The following is a 24,925-nucleotide window of genomic DNA, read 5'->3' as shown; positions in this document are numbered from 1 at the left end:
ATATGAATAATGCTTATATAAAGAAAACCCACTTTTAATGATGCTCCTCGTCTTCCCATTATTGCATTTCTCCTACCTAATACTCAAATTTAATATAATAATAAAATGCATCATTAAGTTCCAGCTATATTTAAATATATATCCTGAGCCTTAAACATCCAAAACCTCACACATGGAGAGACAGCACCTGTTAGATACAAAACTAAACACTAACTAATGGCGAGGCCTAGTGTGTGTCATAAAATAAAACCGTGTATGACTCACGGCTACATAGCTACAGAATATGTATGAAAGTTAAGCTAAATCTGGAGATTGTTTTAGTCTAAGGAGATGTGAAGGTATTTTATTTTGGGTCAATCCTGGTTAAAAAATAAAAGGTTATCAAAGAAGAAATAACTTTCTAGGTTCATTCAAATGTGCCAAGCTATATAACTGGCCCAGATTTTAAATAGTTAAATAGTTTAAAAGGTTAGTGCAGAGGCTACAGGCATGGATAGTTACTACATGTGCTATAGTTTATGAGAAAGCCTTCAACAATGTAGCACCTGCACATAAAAGGGACTGGAAAAGCTGGCTGAGAGCCACAAACAGCAAAGGTGACCACTGCTAGCTGAGACTCGCTGAGAACTTGTCCTTTAGGGACAGTGCAGGCCTTGTACTTGGTTGTCACACGCCTCGTCTCCTCCAGCAGGCCCATGACATGTGTGTCCTACCCACTTCACAGCTTAGAGAAGCGAAGCTTGGTGAGGTTCAGGAACGACCGAACCAAACACTGGAGCCAGGCATTCTAACCTTGTCTGACTTTTCAAAAGCCAAAGCCCTTGGTGGGTTTAGAGCTTAGATCAACATTTATGAAAATGGAACAAAAATCCTCACACAATTAAGAATAGATACTAAATTGTAGCCCTAATGGGAAGTAGCAAGGAGAGCGGACACCTAGCCAGAGCCTTTAGAAATTGCTGACAGTATCAAGGGTTTTAGACTGAAGGAGTCTTAAGACACAGAGCGTCAATCTCAGAGGCGTCAAGCTTCATCCTCAGCTCAGCTAACAAGAGCCTGTAATGAAAGGATCAGAAACCTCCAAGCACCAATATGTGCCGAGGAGAAAGCCTTCTACCTCATGATGGCTTGGACTAAAAGAACGGAGGCATCCTGTCAGAGCAATGTCTGATGCTGAGCTCGCCAATGTTTCCTATCCTCCGGTTATCACGGAGCACTGGGGATCAGGAGACAGAAAAACACTCCTTCCTGAAGGTCCCCTGGGAAAGCACAGAGAAACCCAACTGTGAGGCCCTTGTGACAAAGTAGAGGACACGAGGGAGGGAAAGAGCCAATTCCACGGCTGCCTCTTGAAGCCACTGGGGACACACGTTAGGTCTGTTCATTAGTTGGTTGTCATAGCTCAGCCCATGAGAGTGAATGTGGCATTGTGGGGTTGGGGTGGGGAGACAAAGAGACAGGAGACCATCCTAGAGCATGGCTCTGGCAAGCAAGATTTCCTAGAAAAGGAAGGAGGCAAAGGGTTTCTGAAGGATGTCAGAATGCTGTGTGTTAAGAAGAATCAAAAGGAGAAGGACAAGATGAGGAGAGGAGGTACCCAGAGATGACACCTGATTTCCCTCAGGTCAGGGGATGGTTCAGGCCGAGGTCATTGATACTAGGTTTAGTCTAGGAAGAACCAAGAAAGAGATCAAATCACTGTTTTCATTTTGGGGATTTCACGTGCTCGAATGCAACATATGTATTTATCAGAAGCCAGCAAACAAACACACAAAAACAAAAAACTGAATTTCCCTTTTGCATTTTTTTCCCTGTCTAGAACACGTAAGAGGAGAAAGCTATTCGTGAAGCCTTGTAGCGCTCCGGGTTAAACATGCTCGAGTATCCAGTCCCAAGTGGCTCATCTCGGAAGATATAAACCATAGAAATAGGATCTAAGAATTACTCTAGTTAATCTCTGCACAGCATGGAAAATTGAATGGTGTCTGCAGATGGGAGTCAACGAATGTTTACAAAAGCTTAAGGAGTAGGGAACCGTAAAATTGAGAACGGATTCACTGAAATGTTGTCATGCACTAGACAAAGGACAGAAGAGCACGAATAAGCGGTGGCACTGAAGTCACCATCTACCAACTGGGGAGACCGGGAAGAGGTCCCACTGCTTCTATCTCACCAGCCACAGACATGGAGGACACATCCACGCACCCAGTCCATCCCCAACGTTGGAGGGAGGCTCCAAATGTTTGCTCGTGACATGCTGTGGACACTGGGTCTCTTCAGACTGCCACCTAATCTATGCACAGTTTGCATAAAGATACAGCAACCAAACCAGCTCAACTTGAAAGTGGTCGAATGGGCTCAGGACGAGAGCTTTGAACCATCCATAAACAAAGGTGCATGAAACACTCCACTTGCATGAACAGTGAGGAAAACCCTGAAGAATGACACCGAATGCAGAGGCTCTGTCACTGAGGCAAGGCATCATCAACCACACAAGAGCGTGGATCAGTGTGGCCCAAACCCTGAACTCCATGAAGTAGGAAAATCCTTGGCTCTCCACTTTCCTACAAACTAAATCCAGACCCACAATATGCTGAAGATGGCAGCAGGGATATGACCAGCAGACACAGCCATGGCGTCACCCTGCCATGAGAACTGGAATTGCACTTGTGTCTCAGGAGTCTCTGTCCATTAACTGTCATCACACTTACGGATGCTCAAGGATGCATGTGGGCTGCCTGGAATCCACATGGCCAGAGGCAACACTTTTAGCGGGAGAAATGTAAAGTGATCAAAGTTCCAAACAGTTATTTACAGATACACTTTAAAATTCGGGCCATTAACACAGCGGGGGACGGAACACGAAAATCTTGGTATCTGGGCCCCTTGTCTCTTGGAGCCATCCCGCCTGCAGCCTGTGTTTTTTCACAGGTTTCATTCTCAAGGATGATTTGGAAAGATGGAGAGAAATTAGCATATTGATTTCCCAGCACTCTGAAGGCCAAAAGCAGCAAACACTCGGTCATGTTTCAGATGACGGAATGTGAAATTAAATTAGGCGATGCATCTGTGCTCTGCACCAAATCGCCAGCCCCAGTGAGTGGTTTTAAGAAGCAGAGAGAAGGGAGAGAAAGAGAAGGGGAGAAGCAAGTGAACGGATGGGCTAGCCAGGCAAGCTGGAGAGGGTGACTGAAGGAAAACCAGTAAATCCGTGCTTCAAAATGCATGCAAAGAGAGTCGGCAGCTGGCACTTCTAGCAACAGAGCCAGTTCTAGGCACATTACTTGGAAATACTTCACATGTCTAAGGTATCTTAACTTGGGAGAATTGATAGCTGGATTTATTTCCTTTTAAATCATCAATTCTTTCAAATACCAGTTCCTGGGCTTAAGGTATTTCTAAATTCTCATGATATTCTTTCTGATGGGTCCTAGGACATGGTTTGTTTTTGAAACAATAGACCACTAAATGAAACCATGACATTCATTGGTGCCATGTACCTTTATCGAGCCAACACCAATCAAGTCTATAACTGTGGATCACCCTCTCCCTCAAGGAGTACAGGATGGACATTTAAAATATATATTTGTATAGCGTAAATGTAATGTAAATGTACAATTTGTAAATGATGACAAAATTTCTGCAACGGAACGGAAACAGAAGAGTTACTCCCCGTTTTTCTCTATTCTGTTAAAAAAGAAAACGTGATAATTCAGCGTTGATAGGTGTTACCAGAAAAAAATGTATACATAATCTATCTTTATTTTATGTGGATTGATATTTTGCTTGAATGTATGTCTATGTGAAAGTGTCAGATCTTGGACCTACAGGCAGTTGTGAGCAGCCACGTGGATGCTGGGGTTTATATATTATAATACAATATAATATATAAATGTATATAATTTCTTCCTGGCCAAACCAATTTGAGAAATCCTAGAATCCTAGAATCAGGAGCTTTTCAAAGTCCTCCGTATGCTTGTGCATACAGAAGAGTGGGAGGCAGGATCGTGTTTCCAAAATGGACTGTTTGTCATCCTCTCTAGGGACCCCTATATGTTGGGAAATGCCACAGATCCTTCTGATCCAGTGCACACTCATCTGCTCAAATCCATTCCCAAATCACATTTCCAATATTCTCAAATCTAAGTGATGGAGTCATGTTGGCCTAATGACCCAGAAGCCAGATGCCCCAGGCTACAGACCACAAACTCTGTTCTGTTGCAAGGAGATTAAAAAGATAGAAACAGCAGACAGGAGGAGATTAACATATGTGAGCCAAGTTTAACCGTATGCACTGTCACCTGCACAGGATGCCAATTCCGGACTCTGAGATTACCATTTATTTGAAGAAACAATTCCTTTGGCAATTAGAAATGAGTTGAACAGCGAACTCTTTCCATCCTGAATGTTTGAGATGGAACTGAATGCTCTCAGCTAGCAGTCAAAATGTGTAATCCCATAAGTCAGAGTTTCCATGATGGTTATTGCTGTTGCTTTAATTATTAAACTAATAACATGAGTATAAGATTGCATAGATAATTCAAACGAAATTGAATCATTTACTTGTTAGCTGGCAAAAGGCACGATAATTTCTCATTGTGTGTTAAAGGGAGGAGTTCTAGTTAGCATAGAAGGCTGTGTAAAGAAGGGCTCAGCCAGGCTCCCTGAGGACCTTGCAGTACGGTGAGGCACTCCAGGGCAAGCTACAACAGATGTAAAGTCATTCAAAGGAAGACTAGGCTGTATCCGAATTGTTATCTAACTTTGAGAGCAGAGAGAGATCGCCCAAACCATGGTGCAAATTGAGAAGCCTTCCACTTATGGAGACAAAACTAATCGTGTTCACAGACCTTCATAGAGGACAGGGAAAACATCATGCATACATGTAGAATGAAACCTGAATTTCTACCACTTCTCTAGGAGGATAATTTGGCAAAATCTAGGAAAAGGTAAGTACTCCTGGGTTGGTGATCAGTGGGTAAAGACTCGGACACAAGTACAGGGACCTGGTTCAGATGTCCCCCAAAAGATCCATGAAGTCAGTAGCATGTATCTGTAACCCCAGTGCACCTACAGTGAGATTAAAGATTGAATTCACTGTTAATTCACAGGGAAATCCCCACCCCAGGGCGGGGGGTGTAGGCCGCATAGACTGGCAGATATAATTGGGACAGAGGGTAGAGACTGATAACTGATGCTGTCCTCTGACTGTCACGCACTCTCTGTTACATGCACACACTTTCACCCACACAAGCACACACACAGGTATGTACACAAATTAAAAATTAGTAGTCATTCCTTCCTGCATTATTCCATAACTAAGAGTGCGTTTGATATATAAATGAACACGTATGTGCAAAACACATGTAGATTTAAAAGTGCATTATGCCATACTCTCTTTAATAAAAGCAGTCCTGTAAGAACTACTTCAAAAGTGCACGCCGAAATAACAAATGAAGCATTCACAATTTTATGGTGGTTGCACATTAAAAGTATAACCCCGTGATATGCCTTTTTAGTAATTATTTATATGAATTGTGTGTGGTTGAATGCATGTACATATACCATGTGTTTGCAGTAGCTGTAGAGGTTAGAAGAGGCTTCAAACCTCCTGGGACTGGAGTTAGAGATGGCTGGAAGCTGGAATGTGTGTTCAGGAAACTGAGTGTGTGTCTTCTACAAGATCAGAGTGCGCTCTTAACCACTGGGCCTTCTCTCAACCCTCTGCGATACACCATTATAATAAATAAATTATCAAAATTATATTCACCTGTTACTTTTGGTCTTTTAAAAATATAGCCACAATAAAATATAAAACCATACATGTGGTTTTAATTCACTGTTAATGTTATTTTTCTGTCATACAGAGCTGCTAACCCTCCAAGAAGACTGTTGTCCACACACACTTCCATGCAATGCAAGACATACACATTCACACACACTCACACATACACACTCTCTCTCTCTCTCTCTCTCTCTCTCTCTCACACACACACACACACACACACACACACACACACTCACTCACACAGGGATCAGTTTTGAGATCAGGTGGATAGCTAACGAAAAGATCGTTTTGTTTTGATTTAACCCCGGGGAGGCTCCCTTTCTTTTGCCGGTAAGGTGAAATTATGGTCGCCTCTCTGCACTGCAGGAGTGCGGTGGTAATCAAATAAGGCCAACTGATGGAGCACACGCTCACAAAGTGCAACAGATGTTCTCCGACACAGTTCCGGAGTTTCCTTTCAAGAAAACCTTCCCTAAGGTTAGTATGAAGCTGACAGCTGTGGCCCAGCAATGGGTAGGGCAGGATTTCTTGAGCGTGTGCGTATCATGTTACCTGTAAGGGAGAAAAGGAAAGTGAGGATCTCCAACAGAGATGCACACGTTGGAAGGAAAGGACAAGCTGGAGACGAGTCAAGGAATGGCGGTTGGCTTTCAGGTCAGAGTTGGGAGCAATCTGTGGCACCCTATTCTCTATGTAAACAGATGTTCTAAAAGATTTATTTATGTTTCATGTGTCTGCTTTGTCTCCATACCCAGTGATGACCTAGTACCTTAGGAGACCAGAGGAGGACATTGGGTCCGCTGGAACTGGAGTTACAAAGGGCTGTAAGCTGCTGTTTGGGTGCTGTGCTAGGAACCAAACCTGGGTCCTCTTGGGAGAGAAGCAAGCCCCATCTCCCTAGATCCACAAGTGGTTGATTATAAAGTTGCCCAGTAGCGAAGAGTTTCATGGGCACAGGGAGGAAACGGTTTCACTGCTAGGAGGTAGAAGAGTTCATCCCAATACTGTCTAAGCTGGACAAGCCTGAAGATGGGAGACTGATGCAATCACTTCCGACCAGAGAGATGGTGAGGAAGAGCTTCAGCCTAGGGGACAAGAAGGAGAGCGAAGTCATGCCCACATGGCTTGGGAAACATCCTTACCAACAGGTGATGTCTCAGAGGGGAAAGCCTGGGGTGGGCCACTGCTTTCTCCATGAAGAAAGTGCCTCTGTTGACAGAGGGAAAGCAGATTGGAGCCGCCAAGAGCAGTCTGTCTTTCCCATCCCTGGCCAACAAGCAAGTTTTCAAACTAATTCGGACTCTGCAATGTGCCAGGCCACCCAGGCATCAGGAGGATACTTCAAACCCAGTGAAAATAAAAGCCTTGTGTAATGTAGTGTAGCATTTATTTGAGCGGCTGGATTTATTTCAATGGCTTTCAAAATGATGTTCGCTCGCTATTCAAGGAAACATTAAGAGGTCACTTAAACTTTTCAGCTATACTTTAGTGCATTTTATGGAAGGATCTCTATGCTGTAGCATTTGTGACTTTGTGGCTATAAAAAGCTCCCTCCTCCACAAACATATTCCTCATGTGTGGCACAGATTTACTACTGCGAAGTATCTAGAGGAAGAACGGCTTTTAGTGAGCTGAGGTACGCAAGAGAAAGCAGCTTAGACCATCATGAGAGTCAGAGTTAGGGGATCTGTATTGGTCTTTCCATTTCTGTACGCTTACCCCTTCACTCACTCTATAAATGTTTACTCAGCATCCCTGAGAGCAAAACATTAAGGGTCCTTAGGTTACCTTGTTTGTCTTGGGGTGGGGGGATCCTAAGGAAACAAATAAATGTTATCCTGTAATGTAAGCACTGTGGTGAAACTAGAATTGTATGATAGCGAGTGACTGAGACTACGTATTCTAGACAGAGAAGTCCTATGTTTGAGGACATGACCTTTAAGATGCTTAAGAAGAAGTAGTGGGTCTGACCTACTCAGGGGTTGTTGAGTCAAGCCAAGAAACAGGGATGTTGGCGTGAGAGGGAGTCATGGTGGCAGTGGGTAGGGGAGTAGACAGAACGAGCTAGGGAATCCTGAAGTGCAGAATGCCGGAGGCATAGAAGAGGGCAGTGAGTTAGACTCTGGCTATAACAGCAGGGTATCACATTGGCGAAGAAGAGGTTCTGGGTGGTGTAATAGCAACCTGGCTTTGCATCTTCCAGGATGCCTACCTAGAAACAGACAGGGAAAGATGGCCGAAGCCTAGGGACTATATTTTACTAGTCTAAACGACAATGTGTCTCAGAAATTTCATACTACAGGCAGGTAGGTTCAACACACACACACACACACACACACACACACACACACACACACACACACACACACACACATATGGGTTCCTGAACCTGGGTTCCTCTCTCACACAGGAAGCTGCCAGATCTGTCATTTCTCTCCTCCTACTCTTTTTACATAAAAACGTATTTGCAAATGGTTGGAGTTGGATGAAAGAGAAGACATAACTTATCAAACTTGCACACATTTTTGAAATAGCTTCATTGAGAGGTGGTTTACATGCCATAAAATTTGTCTGCAGGGAATATATTTTTCTACCAAAATCATAAGGACACACAAACATTAACATCATCTAATTTTGGAACTTTTTAATCCCTGTCTAGCCTAGAAGAAATTGGAAATTAAAGGGCATTAGTAACAACCACATTGGATGGTAGATGTAAATTTGGATGACTCTGAGTTCCTCAGGGTGAACCATCACTTGACGTAGAGGGTACAAGTACTGAGGGGGATCCCTGTAGAACACAATTCAACATATGGTTCTTTTCGAGGAACTGATTTTAAAACAGGTCATCAGAAATAATACTTTCATCTAAGCCTTCTAGGTTTAAAGGAAGGATGTATAAAATGGCCTGGCTTATTTTAAAAGAAAAATTGGGCTTCTCCATTAGAGTCAAATATAAACACCCACTGTGAACAGCAATGCCCTTCCGGAGTTTATCTCCAACAGAAACAGTTAGTTACTAGATCGTTTTGTTTGTACAGATTTCAAAAACATGCAAAAGTAATCTCACTTCACATCAGAGACTGGGATGCTGGTTTACCTCCAGTTTACCTTAAGTATTGACATTAGCGTGTTGGGAATTGGCAGGTGGTCCTGAGGTCCTGACACTCCCAGTGGATGCCAAGTGGACAGATAGGTTTGTGTCTAATAGATTGATCAGGTGGCCCATTTAGAAGTCAAATGCCTTCCTGGATGACCACTGGATCAGCTTGCACTTGAGAAGGGGATATCGATAACAAGTCTGAACTGAGGCAGGGTCTGCAAACCCATGATTAGGGAGCTATCTTAAAAGAAGTAATTAAGAGCAGTTAGTGTTCACGAGGTAGGAATGGGTGTTAATTTCCTCCTTAACACCTTTCCCTGGAACAAACTGGTGAGAAATTTCTTGAGAGAGGGAGGGGGAGAAGAGGAAAGAGCTCTCCCTCCACACACATAGAGGGATGTTTAAATAATGACTGGAATAATACCAGTGATAATTGATAAAGACGTTTGGTGGAGTGTGTCTTGTTAAATGCTTCTGCTCATCCAGAGTCTGCTTTAGAGACCACCTGGGATCACCTGGTGAGTTTCTTTCATTCCACTCAAGAGTAAGGTATGGAAAGCTGATGTTATTAGCCAGGAAGTACATAGCTAGTTGGTATTTATGCCAGTATCAGAAATGAGGTATCTTGGTACACAGACTGTCTTTCCTGTTCACCATGGCGGCTACTCTTCCTGCTTACCAAGAAGCACTCTCCACAATGAGGGAATTACTATTGACCTCACCTGATGTCCACAAGGGACCACAGCTCTCAGAGTCACACACATTTTTATAGAGGGGGAACCTAGAGACACTTAGGAAAGTTAATCGACTTTGACAAGGTTAAAAATCAATTAAGTAGAGGTGCAAGCATCCAAATTAATGCCTACTCTAGAGTCTAAGACTTTAACCAAGGGGCAATGCCCCCCTCCTTTGATCAATAGTGTATGTGGCTGCTTCAAAGTTAAAGAGCTGGTGAACACATAAATGCTATTTCTTGATTATTATAATACCATGAAAAAATGAGTTCTGTATTTCTAGGTTATAATCTGGTTGGTCTCACTTGTTTATATCAGAGGAAAAGTTGTACATGAGGCCAAGGCTGCTGTCTGCAGGAGGCAGCCTCCCCCTCTAGGTAGCAATTGGTCAGTGATAGAAGTTCAGAAATGATGCAGCATCCAGAGAGATGTCCTCGCAGATGGCTCCTCTTTTAGTGATGAACTTATATTTCCTTGGCAACATGCAACAACCGGGTTAAGGATTCATGGCCAACACATCAATTTCACAATTTCCTTCCTAAGTGTCCATGAATATTTAAGAGCAGGTCTTGCAAATGGAGTCTAAATAACCCACTCGTGCCCTGAAGTACTGAAAAAAAGCAAACGATTTTATTTTTGCTCTTCAATAGAAACCTAAGAAAAACACCCTTAGATAAGGAATGTGCTATTTGGCAAAATGTAGTCCACTCTAGGACTTGACTTTACTCATTCTTTCTATCTAAGCTGAAGAACTGAGACACTTAAGGTGTTTTCGCTCAGTTGTTAGGTAGCGCAGAGCATGGTCCCTTTCAATGTATTAAAAAACGGATATCAAAGTCCATAGAACGGTAAGACAATGATATTTATTTCCCGTATAATTCTCATAATTATGAACTTCCTACACATAAACAGGAATAGTTGAATAGAGGGGAAAATATTTTCAAAAAGCCCCCAATTTAAGTAAATAGTTCCTTTATTTTATTTTTATTTAGGGGGAAGGCAATCCATCAACACTTTTGGCATCATCCTTCATGAGCTACCTTGTTTTTTGAAACAAGGTCTCTCGTGGGGAGTTTGGTCTCAGAGATTAGGGGAGGCTGGCCAAGCCATCCTCCTGTCTCCACCTTTCTAGTCCCCAGTGCTGGGTTTTCAAGTGCAGACATTTTTATGTTAATGCTAGAGATAAAACCCAGGTCCTCATTCTTGAGTAGCAAGTGCTTAACTGACCAAGTTATCTCCTCAGGACTGTCCAGTTTAGTTTTTTTTAAGTCAAGACAGCTACTTAACATGGAAAGCAAGGGAGTTGAGTAAGCAATCGTTCTGTGCAAGTGTACTGCAGAGGATAAACTAGCTCCTAGATGTTTCTACTATTACTGCAACCATCATCAGTTTATAGAAACCTACTTTCTGACAAAAGCCAGATGGCCGACAAGCTTACACGCTTGAGAAATGAGACTCAGAATGTAGTGTGTGCGACACTAGAAGTGAATCATCTCGTGTTATGGCTTCACCACATCCTGGTATGGGTGCCATCATGATTCTCCTTCCAGAGATGACGCCACCATGAATCAGAGATGAAGTCACACTGTTGGAAGGGGCTGAGACGGCATTCAGGGGGATGTTCGTTCCTCTCCGGTCTCCATGCTCATAATGACAACACACTACAAGCAAGATGCCACCCCTTTACAGAACATCACACCTAAGCTTCTTAATGCTTAGTGGTTCTCTGTGCTATACTCCTTCTAAAGCTTCCACAGCAGTGGTCAGAGAAAAGATGTGAGAGAGGAAGGAGGAGGAGGAGGAGGAAGAAAGGGGAAGGAGGAAGAGGAAGAAAGGGGGAGGAGGAAGAGGATATTTCCTATTTAGGGGAGAAAAGGGGAAGGGAGAGGAAACGTTTCAACGTTGCTTTTAAAATCCACACAGAACAAAATAAATTGCCTATGGCAGCACCGCCATGTTCTCTGTAAGTAACCTCTGTTCATCCACTCAGGTTTCAGGTACCTTTCCCATGTACAGTAGTGTTGGCTTGCACATGTCACCCTGAAGTGAGGGCCATGTTAGTAGAGTAGAAGGGACTACCTGGAACATAATAGGACTGTCCCTACCTTCCACAATCTGCCTCTTGTTCCCATCACAGCCAAGGCTTGGCTTTTGTAGCATTGCTACTGTTGTTGTTATCGTTAATTGTGCACTAGAGATGGAAGCCTGAGTTTTATATAAAACAAGGCAGATGTTCTGAGACATCTCCAGCACAAAAACTGACTTTCATACTAACTTTCTAACCCTACTAACGTCCGCTGGCCATTTAATACCCTAAGTAAGCACAGGTGTCAATCTCCAAGTATTGAGCTGGACTGGGTATAAAAAAGAGAAAGCAGAAAAAAGTAGACATGTTGTTAAAGAAAGAAGGCTGACATGAAAAGGTTGCTAGCAAATGGGGCTGCAGATAACTCAGGATAAAGTAGTTTCATATTTATAAAATTAACAAAATTAAATAAAATCGAACCAGTCCAAAATTTCTTTATGTTCAGCCTGAAAACCCATCCATTAGACATTCACTGGGGTTAGTAACCAACATCAAGCACACCATGGAGCCTCAGTAACTCAGGTTTCTAGGTAATCACACGTCATGCGTGAGTTTTTAAAAACATTTTTAAAAGATTTCTTTCTTCATTCATCCATCCATCCATCCATCCATTCATTCATTCACTTATTCATTATTTTATGTGCATGTGTGCTCCTGGGTGAGTTTGTGTGCATCACTGCATCCGGGTACCTGAGAAGGCCAGAAGAGAATAAGAGGGGAATGGGAATCTCCTAGAACTAAAAGTATGGGCAGTTGTGGGCCTTCTGGCATGAGATCTGGAAACCCTGGTCTGAGGCATGGGAATGCAGTATGTGCTTTTCACCCTAAGTCATCTCTCCAGACCCACTGTGTGTTGAAAGGAAGTCCATTAGGTTTAGTGAACGACACTAACTCCAGTTTTCACTGAACCATAGAGTAGAAAACTCCACCAAGGCCTGACAAATGATTTGTGGTTTTCCAATCGACCACACACAATCTAATTTCATCACAGAGCATTCAACAATTCTATTTTCTCTCTGAGAAACCTAGAACTGACCCCCAGGTCTAATCTTTTAGATAGTTAACGGTTGGGGAGCATAATAAGCCGTCATCAACAAGCAAGCTGCTAGAAAGCCATGGCTATAGCTTATTAGGTTTAATTTTACACATGAGCAACCTTGGACATTTAGTATTTGACCCCTAAATGGCCCCAGGTGATCCCAATTACTATCTGTGTGTGCACACACACAAACATACTCATATACCTGTATTTTCTACAAGCCAACACATTAATAAGGCTTTGTTTTCATACTGAAACTCCACATAGATAACTAACTATAGTCATAAGAATACGTCCTGCTCATCCTGGTTATACTAAAATGCTTAGCAGAACTAATTGTAGTCGTAGGAATATGTTCTGCTATTACTGGTTATGCCAAAAAGTGCTTAGGAGACATTTGTTGTTGTTGTTCATAGCACGCTCATGAATTACAAACCTATAATTTCCCAGTTGTTATTGATTCTAGGCAATTCTTTCACATGACATCTTTTGTTGAGTACAGTGCCTTCCCATTCCACCAACAAAACAATGCACATCGTCAGGTGCACCTTCAGGTCCACCACGACCGAGATGCCACTGCCCAAATTCATGGTCAAAATCTAAGTTTCAAGGCAACAGGATTAAAAGGTGTGATTACATCATGGGAGTGCACCCCACATGAATCGGATAAGTGTCTTTCTAAAAGAGGCCCCATCCCTGAAAGCTTCCTTGACTTTTCTCCAAGCAAGCTGTCCAAATAAGCACAAAAGACGAGGCCTATAAGCAATAGACCCTTGTCTGACCCATGCTGATTGGGATCTCGGTCTTGAACTTTTAGCCTCCGCAAGTGAGAAATAAGTCCCTGCCCTTTACAAGATGCACAGTCAATGGGATTCTGTTACTACAGCTTACATGGGCTCACAAGAGCAAGCCTATGGTGAATTGTATGAATTAGACAAGGCAGGGACATAAAAGGGACAGACAGATGCAAGTCTGGTCACTTTCTCCCAGACTCAGAGAAGAGCGGCCCAGAACTTTGTTAGTGGGCTCATTTCGACACCTCACGCTCCTAGCCACAGACACCATCATGAAACTCAGTGGGTAAGCTAGGCAGAAACCAAACATGAGGGCCAGAGAGAGACAGAACAGAATGGATATGGAACCTAATCTCAGGATTACCCTGTGGCTTCCTTCAGAAATACTTTTCTTCTATTAAAGCCAGTTTGAGTTCTTAATTTCTGTAACTTTTCACTTAAAGAGTCTGGACAAGTAGTGGCCAGGCTGTTGAAATTTTATGCCATTTGAGTTACTGTTGTTGGGCAATGACATCTATTACAGATACAGCAGGCAGCCTTATGGTGACTCAATGAGTCTCCTTCCTCATGTTTCCACCATGGTAATACCCCATTCTCCTGAGTACAGGCTAAACCCTGAGGCTCTTCCAAAAGGCAGGAAGAAAGGAGAGCTGCTTCCATAAGTACTATTTGAAAACAATTTTGATTTTTTTTTTTGTCTTTTCTATCCTTTCTGGCTCTCTATGGCTCCTGAGGGCATGGGAGAAAAATACAAAAAACAAAATCTGTTGTCTTCAGCCAGTTGCCAGAAAGAACCCAAGACCTATTTGCAGGTATCTACGTGCACTTGTACAGAGACCTCTACCTGGCCCAGTCTCTGGATAGCCGCAACAGGTACAGCCTGTGTGTTGTTCGCTAGCTGCAGAAACAGCAGAAGCCCAAGGAACAAATTAAACTGCACCCAAACTCTTGGTACACAGAAGCTATGAGAAAAGAAATGTTTGTCATTTGAAGCTGCTAAGAATGGGAGATTCATTTCAAAAACATTCTTATCATTTAACGATTTCTTTTCGTATATTTTGCTCATAACCTTTACCCTTTTCCCAAGTCTTCCCAGGTCCTCCATACACCCGGACCTACCCAAGCTCAGGTTTTCTCTCTCTCAAATAAAAAAGATGAAAATCAAAACAAGCAAAAAAAGACAGGAAGACAAAAACTACCCAAACAAAACAAAATTAAAAGCCCACCTAAAAAAAGCCTGGGGTGTGGTCTGTATTGCCAGGCATGGGGTCTGCCCGGGTGTGGTTGATAGACCCAGTAACACTCAATTGGAGAATACTGATTCTCCATTTCCACACAGATATCTGTTGCAAATAGCTTCTTGAATAGAGGTAACACTTTGTGTCCCCTTCCCAGTGCCTGAAACTGTTTAGATCTTGGACACAGCGCCACACGCTCTGTGAGTTCATGTGTGTATTAGCCCTGCTGTGTCTGGAAGATGCAGTTCCCTTGGAGTGATGCACCCACCACCTGTGGCTCTTACAGTCTTTCCTCCCCCCCCCTCCACAATCCAAGAGCCTTGAGGGGAGGACTTCGATAAAGACATCCCAGAGGATAACTAATAGGATGCAACTAACCTCAAGTAATAACCATAAAATACTCATCCTTTGACTCTCGAGAGCCTTTCCTGGGAGGACATCTCGTCTATTTTTAAGGCTTTCAAATTCAACTGACGTTCACCATATCATTCTATCAGGACCCAAACATACATTGTTGAAGTTGTGTTAAGTAGGATATTTAAGAGGAAGACTGGGGGTTGAAATTCCATTCCACTTAGACCGGCCTATTTTACAAACATTCATAACTGAGTCCTCACAATGTTTCCAGCACGAATGAATATAGGGAACAATCATTTGTTGCATGTGGCTTGAAATCCATTCAGCAGAAGCTGGTAAATCAGAACGGGCACATCGTTCTCATCAGCTGTGAGACTTTAGACGTACCATTTAACCTTCCAAAACTTTGGCATTCCCATCTACGAAAATCCCAATGATAGCAGCTGGTTGGTAAAATTTTAAGACTACCAGTAGTGATACCAAAGGAAAATATATACTAAAGCATTGTCACATTCTAAAATCGAAACTATAGTTTCTGTAGTGCTCATTACCAAACCGATACTATTCAGGCTTTACAGAAAGTGGTAGAAAGCAGGCCATAATTCATTTGCTCTTTACTAGCTTATAGGGGAAGATTTTTCAGTATCTATTTAAACATGAAATTTGAAATCAGTAACCTAAGGTAACTGTTTCCACTGTGCCTTTTAAAACCTGCAACCGGAATGGGTTCTCTGAATATAAATGAGCCTCTCACATCAGTCTGAACAGTCTTCGCAGGACAGTCTTGGCTGTTATTTATAGAGAAGGCGAGTGAAGATCACAGGGACATGACAAGTCTAAGCATCTCGGCCAGCCAATGTTTAAAAACAGCAAAAGCCATGCTGTGGGAAAAGTTGATTTTAAGTTTAAACAGTGTTTAAAGCCCTCATGTGGAATCAATTAAATGTTCTCCTTGGATCCGCTGCCCCCCTCCTGCTTCCTTCTTGGTGAATCATTGAATTAACATTTTGGGATCACTGAAAACACTTTTTTTTTGTATTTTCAATATGTCACTGTACTTTAACTCAATATACTAGTCCAAATAACAGATCTCTTAATAAAAATGCTCAAGTAAGGATAATTAACATCCTTTGGGGGCAAAGATATCAACAATAAGCTGCTATGGACAAAACAACACATTATTATTGAATTCCGGGCACCAGGCTAATATTTCTAGCTACGAAGGTCCTTGAGACTCAAGTTGCTCACTTTGCTTTTAACGAACAAGGTCAAAATCATGAATCGAATTCTAGCAGCATACTTTACACCTCAGAAAAAAATTTTGCCTCAAGGCACTGCAAACTGCTAAGTATCTTTCCAGTAGGTCTAAATATTAATAGACACATCAAAGTTGAGGATGGATTTATCCCTAGGAATCAAGTTCTGTTCTAGTTCTGAACACTTTGGTGTGGCATAAAATATAATTAAAACATTTATTAAGCTCTAACTATGGGCTAGCTGGGTGCTAAGGGAATACAAAGTATAAAGCAGACACACTATAATAGAAAAAAATAGAAGCTGTAGAGGGTAAGGAATGGATCCTCTAGTCCTAGTTTGTCTAAAGTCGGGCAATGCCTTCTACTCCAAAAGCTGGGGTAGATGGATGCAAGAAACATGTTTAGATTGTAGATAAAATTTTTAGTTTAGTTTGGAACAAATTGAAATCTGAGATTCTGGAGCATCCAGAAGACAGTGAGAAACACAGAATTTGAGCTCCGTTGTGGCAACCAAACTGAAAAGAAGAAAATGAGATTGGTCAGGGAGAGTTTATCAAGCAAGAATCCAAAAAGAATCAGGATTTCAAAACAGCAAAGAAAGTTAATGTGGAAGAAGCCTCAAGAGTAAAGGCGATCAGAGGAGAAAAGAATCTCGAAGTGGGTGAGCCAGAGAGGCAAGACCAAGGACCAGAGTGAAGCATCATCTTCAATCACCATAGCAATGTGGAATTCAATCACCATAGCAATGTGGAAGAAGCCAAGGAAGTCTTAAACACCACAAAACTTAGAATCAGGGCACACTGGGGATCTTAGCTGGAAAACTTCTGATGGGATGGTAGGTATGGGATACAGAGAGTCACAAGTCAACATTCAATTATTTAAATATTAACCAGGAACCTCCTTTAAGTGTTGGAGATTAAAGAGTAGAAGCCATGCATTTGAAATATCAAGAAACTGAGATGGGTGAAAGAAGGAAATGTGAATGAAGAGAAACCAGAAATACATCTTCAGTTGAGAATGTGTGGAGCAGCAGGAAGGGAAGAGTCACAGTTTTGGAAGGGGAATGACTGAGAGTGGAGATAAAGACAAATGATTGATGATTAGGGTTGCAAGTCCAGCTAAGACTGGAACTCCTAAGTTTGCAATGTACCCAACCGCCAGAGTTAAAGAGGTTTTTCCTTCCAACACTGTCAGGAGCACAAATGAAGGTGTGAAGACCACAGATGGTCTACTGGGGCTAAGAATGGGCACTGCCAAAGCTGGGAGGCTGAAGTTTCAAGGGAGGCAAACAGTTGAGGGTCCTGGTGATATCAGGGAAGATATCTAAACAAAGAAGTCATGAGCATTCTGACAAGTAGATAGGAAAGGAGAGGTTGGAGGGATTTAGTCAAGTTAACATTCATGGCTAATGGTCAGAAAAATGTGGGAAAATAAAGGAGGTGAAGGGAAGATAGAATGGAGACCTAGTTAGTGTCTTTACAAAGGAAGTGATCCTCCAAAGACAAGAGGGAGACACAATGTTTAATATCCCAAGTCATCGAATAGTTTCTAAGATCAGGTGTTATATCTGAAAGAAATCACTACTATATTAAGAAAGCATGGCAAGTTTTGATAACTTGGGAAACATTAAACCTTATGAAGGAAAAGCAGAAGCATAAAAGCCAGAGCCTTGCAAATGTAGAAAATTGTATAGCTAAGTGACTGGGACCATTGCAACACACTAGGAAGGCATTTGGGATAAGACAAGGTCAGCCTGCATAGTACAATATGTATGTATAATAACAGAAACAGTTCCTTGATCAGCGTTGTTAGGGTTGGGAATAATATTCACTCAAAATACTTATGCCTCCTGTGAATACTTTCACTCCACTTGAGAAATATGTCCCATCAGTAAACTTGTTGTGTGGGTGTTTATCCTGCTTGTGGGTGGGAAGAGTATGACTCATATGTAAATTAGTAACTGGGACTATGAATGAAGACAAATAGCTTCTATGTAGTTTTCCCATTCCCATGATAGCTAGGATTTGTGACACTTAAGTCTGTCATGGTGCCATTGTTATTCACACAGATACATAGGTCTTACAGTATGTCACTTTTAATAATTGAGTGTTGGGTCTCATCGATACAAATTATATTCCTGTTTTGATGCTCATGTGACCACATGTTTTTAGATTTCTTGGTTCTTGGTTCTGTTGCAGGAGGATTGTACAAAATGTTCAGTCAGGGTTTCTACTTCAGGACTAATGAATTGATTATACTGATGATAAGTCCCCATCTCCACCAAATATGTTGTGAAGGAGAGACATCAGCTCTCAATTTCTAACTCGAGATTAAATAAGAGCAGAAGTCACAGAAACATTGTGTGCACATGGCCCTACACAAAGCACAACTTGAGATAAATGAAAGAATAAGACTGAGCAGAAAGGATGACATTGTCATATAACGGCTCAGACGAACAGCAGGTGCTTGTGCTGCCTTTTCTGTTTTCAGACACATGGGATTATTTCCGAGCTAACGTGGAACTCCATAACTGGTGGTTTGAGGTTACAAGCATGAAGGAGCCTTTGAACAGTGCCTCAGGGAAGAAAGGCAAAGGGCTCTGTGGTTAGGAATTATGGGATAACTGGAAGGAGACACTGTTATCAGAACAGCGTAAGGGGAGGACTCGCTCTCTTCGAGTCAGAGCACCACTTTCTAAACCTTGTAGTCATCCTGCTATGTAAAGTGTTACTGCGTGAAGTAAATACCACGAGTTTCTGTGTACAGCAGGGGTGTGAGTGAATGCATTGAACTCCACTTGCAGCAAGAATCATCTATTGATGGAGGGAGCACTGTCCTTGGTGCTGAAATTTGAAAATGACAGCGTCACAAGAAAGGTGTATGTGTATTTCCCTGTGTTTCTATGTATGTGTGTGTTTGTGTATGTATGCCTGCACACTCACAAAACAAGATAGTAGGTGCAGTGTACTTACACAACCACATATGGTAGTCTCAAATCCATCCCTTAGAAGAGAGAGACCTGTGTAGGGAGCTTCCTGACAGGCAATCCCTGAAGCCATGAGGTGGGAATAGAAGATGAGGAGGTTACAAATGCTGCAGGATTACACCCTTTTTACTTCATGACTGTTCCTAGATCACTATGTAATCCTGAGTTGTGTTCTCTCTTGAAATCTTAAAACATAATCGCTGGGAAATCTCTATGCCCTTGGAGTTAACTGTAAAATCAGAGGGCTGGACTAGAAGGTCTCATATGTCATGCTTCTGAGATGTCTTTCATTATCTGCATAATGGTCCTAAGAACACCTACCTTCAAATATTTGAGAATTTTTATAATAAAGGTAGTATTTTGAGTTGTAAGCCATAAAAGCTTTACATAGGTAGATAAAACCAGCCATAAACAGCAGTGCTACAAACTCTCTCACATAAACACATACAGAAGAAATTTACCACCAACTTCTTAGTACCCAAACATCTCACCCCAACTTTGGGCACCTGTCCCCATAAAATGATGACAATTACAGGCAGGGTAAAGAATAGATTTATGTATTTTCAAAGTCTCACTGTCACAGCCATTTTAAAAAGATGTTTATTTGCATGCAGACCAGACTACAGTTTACAAAAGTATGGCATAGCTAAGAGCAGAATCATTCATAACAACCTTGACTGACGTTTGTCCACCTGCATCTATTTTTTTGAGGATCACCGACAATGCACTTTGGCTGCAGCTTCTACACTGGCAGCGTGTGCCACTCTCAATGCTGCCCCAGCTTCATCTGATGGGGGCTTCACAAATCAAGTGCTATTTCCAACACTTGAAAATTTATGAGCCACATTCCATGGCCAACAGAAACACACCACAAAAGCACAAGGCCAGCTCTGCAGCAACCAGAGGCACCTGCTTTCTCCAAACATTGGCCAGGCCACAGTGCTGAAGTTGGGCATAGACTTTTAAGTCCCTTGCTTAGATGCTTCTCATGGAAAATAGTTCAGATGATCATTAGAAAAGATTTTTTATCTTATGGTAGCTATGTTTTTACATAGTAGAGATGGATCATATTTAACAAACACTGCGAAAATAACATTCTAGTAAACAACAGATTTCTCTACTTCTACCTATTGCTAGAGATATAATCAACAATGGTCGGGCCTGAGGCTCTATTCCTCATCAGGCACAGGAACTGTGGTAGAGTGGGGTACAAACACACAGCCTTTACAACCTGGCTTTGTGCCTGGAAACAAGCATCCCCAGTACGCAGATAAACCTTAACATTTTCTATAGTGTAATGAATCTCAAAGACTAGGAAGGAGTTTGATATATGCAATTAATAGAAAGACAATAAAGCAATCACATACATTAGGTATGCTCTGAGTTTGTGGCAAGGGCAGTTTTTGCCTGAGCACCAGGCTCAGTGATGTAGAGAATTCAAGTCTAAGTTCTATGATATCATTGTCTAGGTGGGACCAACCATGTTCTCATTCCTGGAAAGCACAGCTGTACTTCATGATCCTAATGCTGTAATGTTGGGGCAAACGGAAGGTTTCCATACATGAGTGACAACTACAGAACTACTTTTTCAGCTTTGTCCAGTAACTCAGGTCCCCTTTGTTTGTAACTTAGTCACTTTGTTGTTCCCATTAGTCAACTCATTTATAGGCGTGTGTGATCAAGCCTGACTCTGAATTTTTTTTCCGGAGGTGGGGACCGAACCTAGGGCCTTGTGCTTGCTAGGCAAACGCTCTACCACTGAGCTAAATCCCCAACCCCCTGACTCTGAATTTATCTCTCACCATTCTTACTCTATTATTCCTAGAAAGAAATGCACTCTGAATTTCAAAACACTGACCATACAAATAAACATTAAGAAAACAATATATTCAGAAAGCAAGTGAAGTATGGCTGGAAGTGAATACACACACTTCTAACTTCCCCAGCCTCCTCTCAGCTCTTTACCAAGACGTCCAGTCTCTTTAACATCAGCTCCATCTCATTTTCTCAGAGAGGAACAACTTTACCTAAGCTATACTCTCTCACTACCGTACAGTATCCTTAGTGTGCTTGCACTTTTAACGGTGACATGCCATGTGAGGAAAAGTACCCGAGTTTCTATAGATTGGTGGTGGTATGCTGATCCTCAAAGATTTCTGACTTTAGAGCATTTTGGCTTAGGGAGCCAGGGATATTCAACCCATCTCTGCTAGAGGAATAGAAATGACTAAATGATTTCCACACACTCAATGCTCCTTTCCCTCTGCAGTGCCAAGAATTGAAACTGTGCCGTAAATGTGTGAGGCTATTACTCCATTACTCCTCCAACACACTCTCTCTCTCTCTCTCTCTCTCTCTCTCTCTCTCTCTCTCTCTCTCTCTCTCTCTCTCTCTCTCTCTCTCTCCACACCTCCAGTCCAGTTCTTCTGTTCTTGGGAAGACCAGAAATAAAGAGTAAAGAGTCAGGTCTGAAGGCACATAAATCTAATTTCAACCCTGATGGAGCGTGGGCATCAAACTTGTGAGTTTAAGACAAACTTGCCTGTTTGCCTGTTGTAGAAAGGTCAAGGCAAGCTTGCTTGAGGTACAACACATTGAGACATACTGCCAAATAGCAACCGCAAAAATCCAGAGCTAAGCATGCACTTCACTGGCCAAGCACTTGCCTGGGATCTGCAAACCATAGTTCTGGCATGGAAGAGAAAGAGGAGGAGAAAATATGTATTTCTTATTTATGCTACATGAAATATGACTTACAAATGTATTTGTCCTTAACTTACATAATGCTGTAACATCAGTTCAAAAAATTTCTCCAACATACACTGGCATAGATTTAGTATTTAAAATGAACCTAAGCTTTATTTTTATTCATCTGTAGACCCAATAACTGATAGTTTTAATCAACAGATTCCAATAACTGGGTTCTAGGGATAGATGACTTAGAGGAGTCTTTTGACTTTGAGATTATATAATACTTGGGATAAGCAGAATAGAATTCTGTCACTTCTGTTGCAGATCCAAAATCACTGGTGCGATCGAGTCTCCACCCACACCCCAACTTCAGTGTAGATTATCCGGTGAGGGCTATGAGAGGTGTTTGTGTGGTTTCTTCTAAGCAGGATTCAGCTCTTAAAGGAAACTAAGAAAAAGGAATGAACGGTAAACAGACAATCGGCTAAATGAAAATCTGCCTGAATGTGCCCCCTTGACAGTCTCTCTGCATAACTGTGTGTGAGTTGTGGGCGGTCCAGTGAGACACGGGCTACTGACTAGGCTCATCAGTCATTCCATGCCCCCGGGTCTTCAGTGTCCTGCATCAGGAGCACATGTCTCATTGGACAAAGTAGACACTGAGAAGTATAAAGACCTTGATGGTTCGTCTAAAGTCACAGTTACTCAGACTCATAAGGATTTCCATCTTTATATAGAAGGCAGAACTTTCAGGAAAACCATAGAGTTTTTTCCCCCATTTCTGGAACTTACTACTATTAAATGAAAATAAATAATCACATTTTCAAAGTACAAAAAATGTCCAATACTACTGGATTAAAATTAGCCAATGCAAGCTATGCTTCTAGGTTTAATCCAAAATTAGCCAATGCAAGCTATGCTTCTAGGTCTAATAAATTCTCACTCTGGGCAGTTTGGGTGGCCATGAAAAACTTAAGTTTCCCCTCTACTACGTATGCTCGCTACTCTGACCCTACAGGTGGCTTCTCTGTGCATCATGGCATCCAGTCACATCTACAAACTTCCAAGCGGTGGACCATTATGCTGGACCCGATCTGCTTTGTGTACCCACTCCCAAACCAATCCCTATAAGATGAGCAGTGCATACTATAATCACAGCAGATTTGACCAGCCAATATCGACAGAACTAGAGCAGAAGAAACAGAAGTATTTTAAATATGAACACTGCTTTTTCCCGAAGGAGAAAAGGTACTTCCAAGGAAGACAAATAGGTGCCCAGCATAACGCGCAGACAGAGAGCACGAAAGTATGCTTTTCATTAAACAATTGAAAAGCTTGGTTGTCTTTTAGCAATAAACATGAAAGGAAGAAAGGAAAGGAATGGAAAGTCAAAATAAAGAAAAAAGAAAAGAAAAGAAAGGCACATGGAACGTGGGCCCAGTACGAAGATCTTTCGAGTTTGTAGAGTTAAGGTAAAAATAGCACTGAAGGAATTATTCACCACCATATGCTCCACCCGTGAACGGGGAATGTAAGCAGAGGGTAGACAGAGACTCAGTGCACTACACTCGCTACTGTCTACAGTTATTTGGGTCAGGGTGAAGACTCTGAACTTGTAACGTGTTATTGACTACGTCAGCGACTCATCGTGACACCTGTACCTGTTTAGAGGAAGCACAGGCTACCACAGTGCTCTGTCCTTTCCTCAGATCTAGTATGCTCACACTGGAAAGTTTTAACAAAAGCTGCTTTTCCTTACGCTGGGCTGTTGAGGGAGAATTTTCTACACGACACAGCAGACCTTCCCAAATGAAGTCCAAATCGGTACTGATTCTACTGATCTCAGAGAAACTTTGTGCCAGCATGAGTGTCCCACAGACATATTCAACGACAAAACAGTTGTGTTTGTAAACCTTGGGACAGGTGGGAAGTGAAGCAGAAAGGAGGTTTTGAGTCACTGATAATCAGTCATCAATATCACCTATAAACAAAACATATTGATTTGACTTCTAATTTTTAATTAGCAACTAAGATGACTCAGAATTGAAAGGATAAACAATTTGTCATGGAAAGTTTCTAGCTCATATGTGTATAAGCCAGAAAAGCTACCAGAGAGCCAAACTCTACATGCAAAGTAATAGATAGGAGGAGGTCTAGTAAAGGAGTCTAGCACCTAATCCCAATTTTGTGATGATCACAGAATCACTTGGACCTGCGCAAAACACTTAACTTGCTGGGTGTTTTAGTTCTTTATCATCTAAGAAACACAGGTCAGACAACATAGATTCTAAAATACGTTTGAGTTTAATAGTCCTTTAAATTATTTCTTGTAGGAAAAAAATACAGCTTGGGACAATAAAGCTGGTGATATAAAATACCCAACAAATGGAATATGCCAGACAATCAATTTTCAACAAAACAAATGCACTGTGGATGGAAAGCAATTCTTTCAAAAGAAAAATGAGGAGGACGGTAATAAAACAAGCAACATGCCTCTTCCTAACCAAGCCTGTTTCTTCACAACTGTTGTTTCTCCGAATCCTCAGAGACTTCTTGAGTCAAACCAAGTATGACTAAGGCTTGGGTCATCCAGGATCTCACATCCAAGACCTGTCAGTTTCATGAACATGGCTTTTAATACAGAAACAAACAGCTTCAGCATGTCAGAGCTGGGGAAGTGAGGCTGGCTAGGCTTCCCTTGCTTCCTCCCTTCCCCTCCCCCTACTTCTCCTCTTCATTCCTCCCCCAAGGGCCAAGGAACCAAACATACTACATGCTCAGCTCCTACCCAACTTACAGAAGAGGCTAGCCCCTTTCCAAAGAATACATCAACATCATCAACTTTGTCTATCT

At 41.9% G+C, this 24,925-nt stretch overlaps 1 protein-coding gene and 1 long non-coding RNA gene across 9 annotated transcripts in view; one reads left to right on the top strand and one right to left on the bottom strand.

Annotated features, from left to right (window-relative positions):
* LOC134479878 (uncharacterized) overlaps positions 1 to 7,165 on the top strand; it is a 32,174-nt gene extending 25,009 nt beyond the window's left edge. Inside the window, exon 3 of the long non-coding RNA XR_010053721.1 lies at positions 1,820 to 7,165. This is a non-coding gene — a long non-coding RNA (uncharacterized LOC134479878). The remainder of the gene's footprint in view (positions 1 to 1,819) is intronic.
* The window catches only part of Grip1 (glutamate receptor interacting protein 1), a 657,377-nt gene that overhangs the window by 367,460 nt on the left and 264,992 nt on the right, over positions 1 to 24,925 (bottom strand). The window lies entirely within an intron of this gene.

This window comes from Rattus norvegicus, chromosome 7 (assembly GCF_036323735.1).
Source record: "Rattus norvegicus strain BN/NHsdMcwi chromosome 7, GRCr8, whole genome shotgun sequence".
NCBI lineage: Eukaryota > Metazoa > Chordata > Mammalia > Rodentia > Muridae > Rattus > Rattus norvegicus.
Note: the sequence above shows the minus strand (reverse complement) of the source record. Positions and strands in the feature narration are given on the sequence as shown.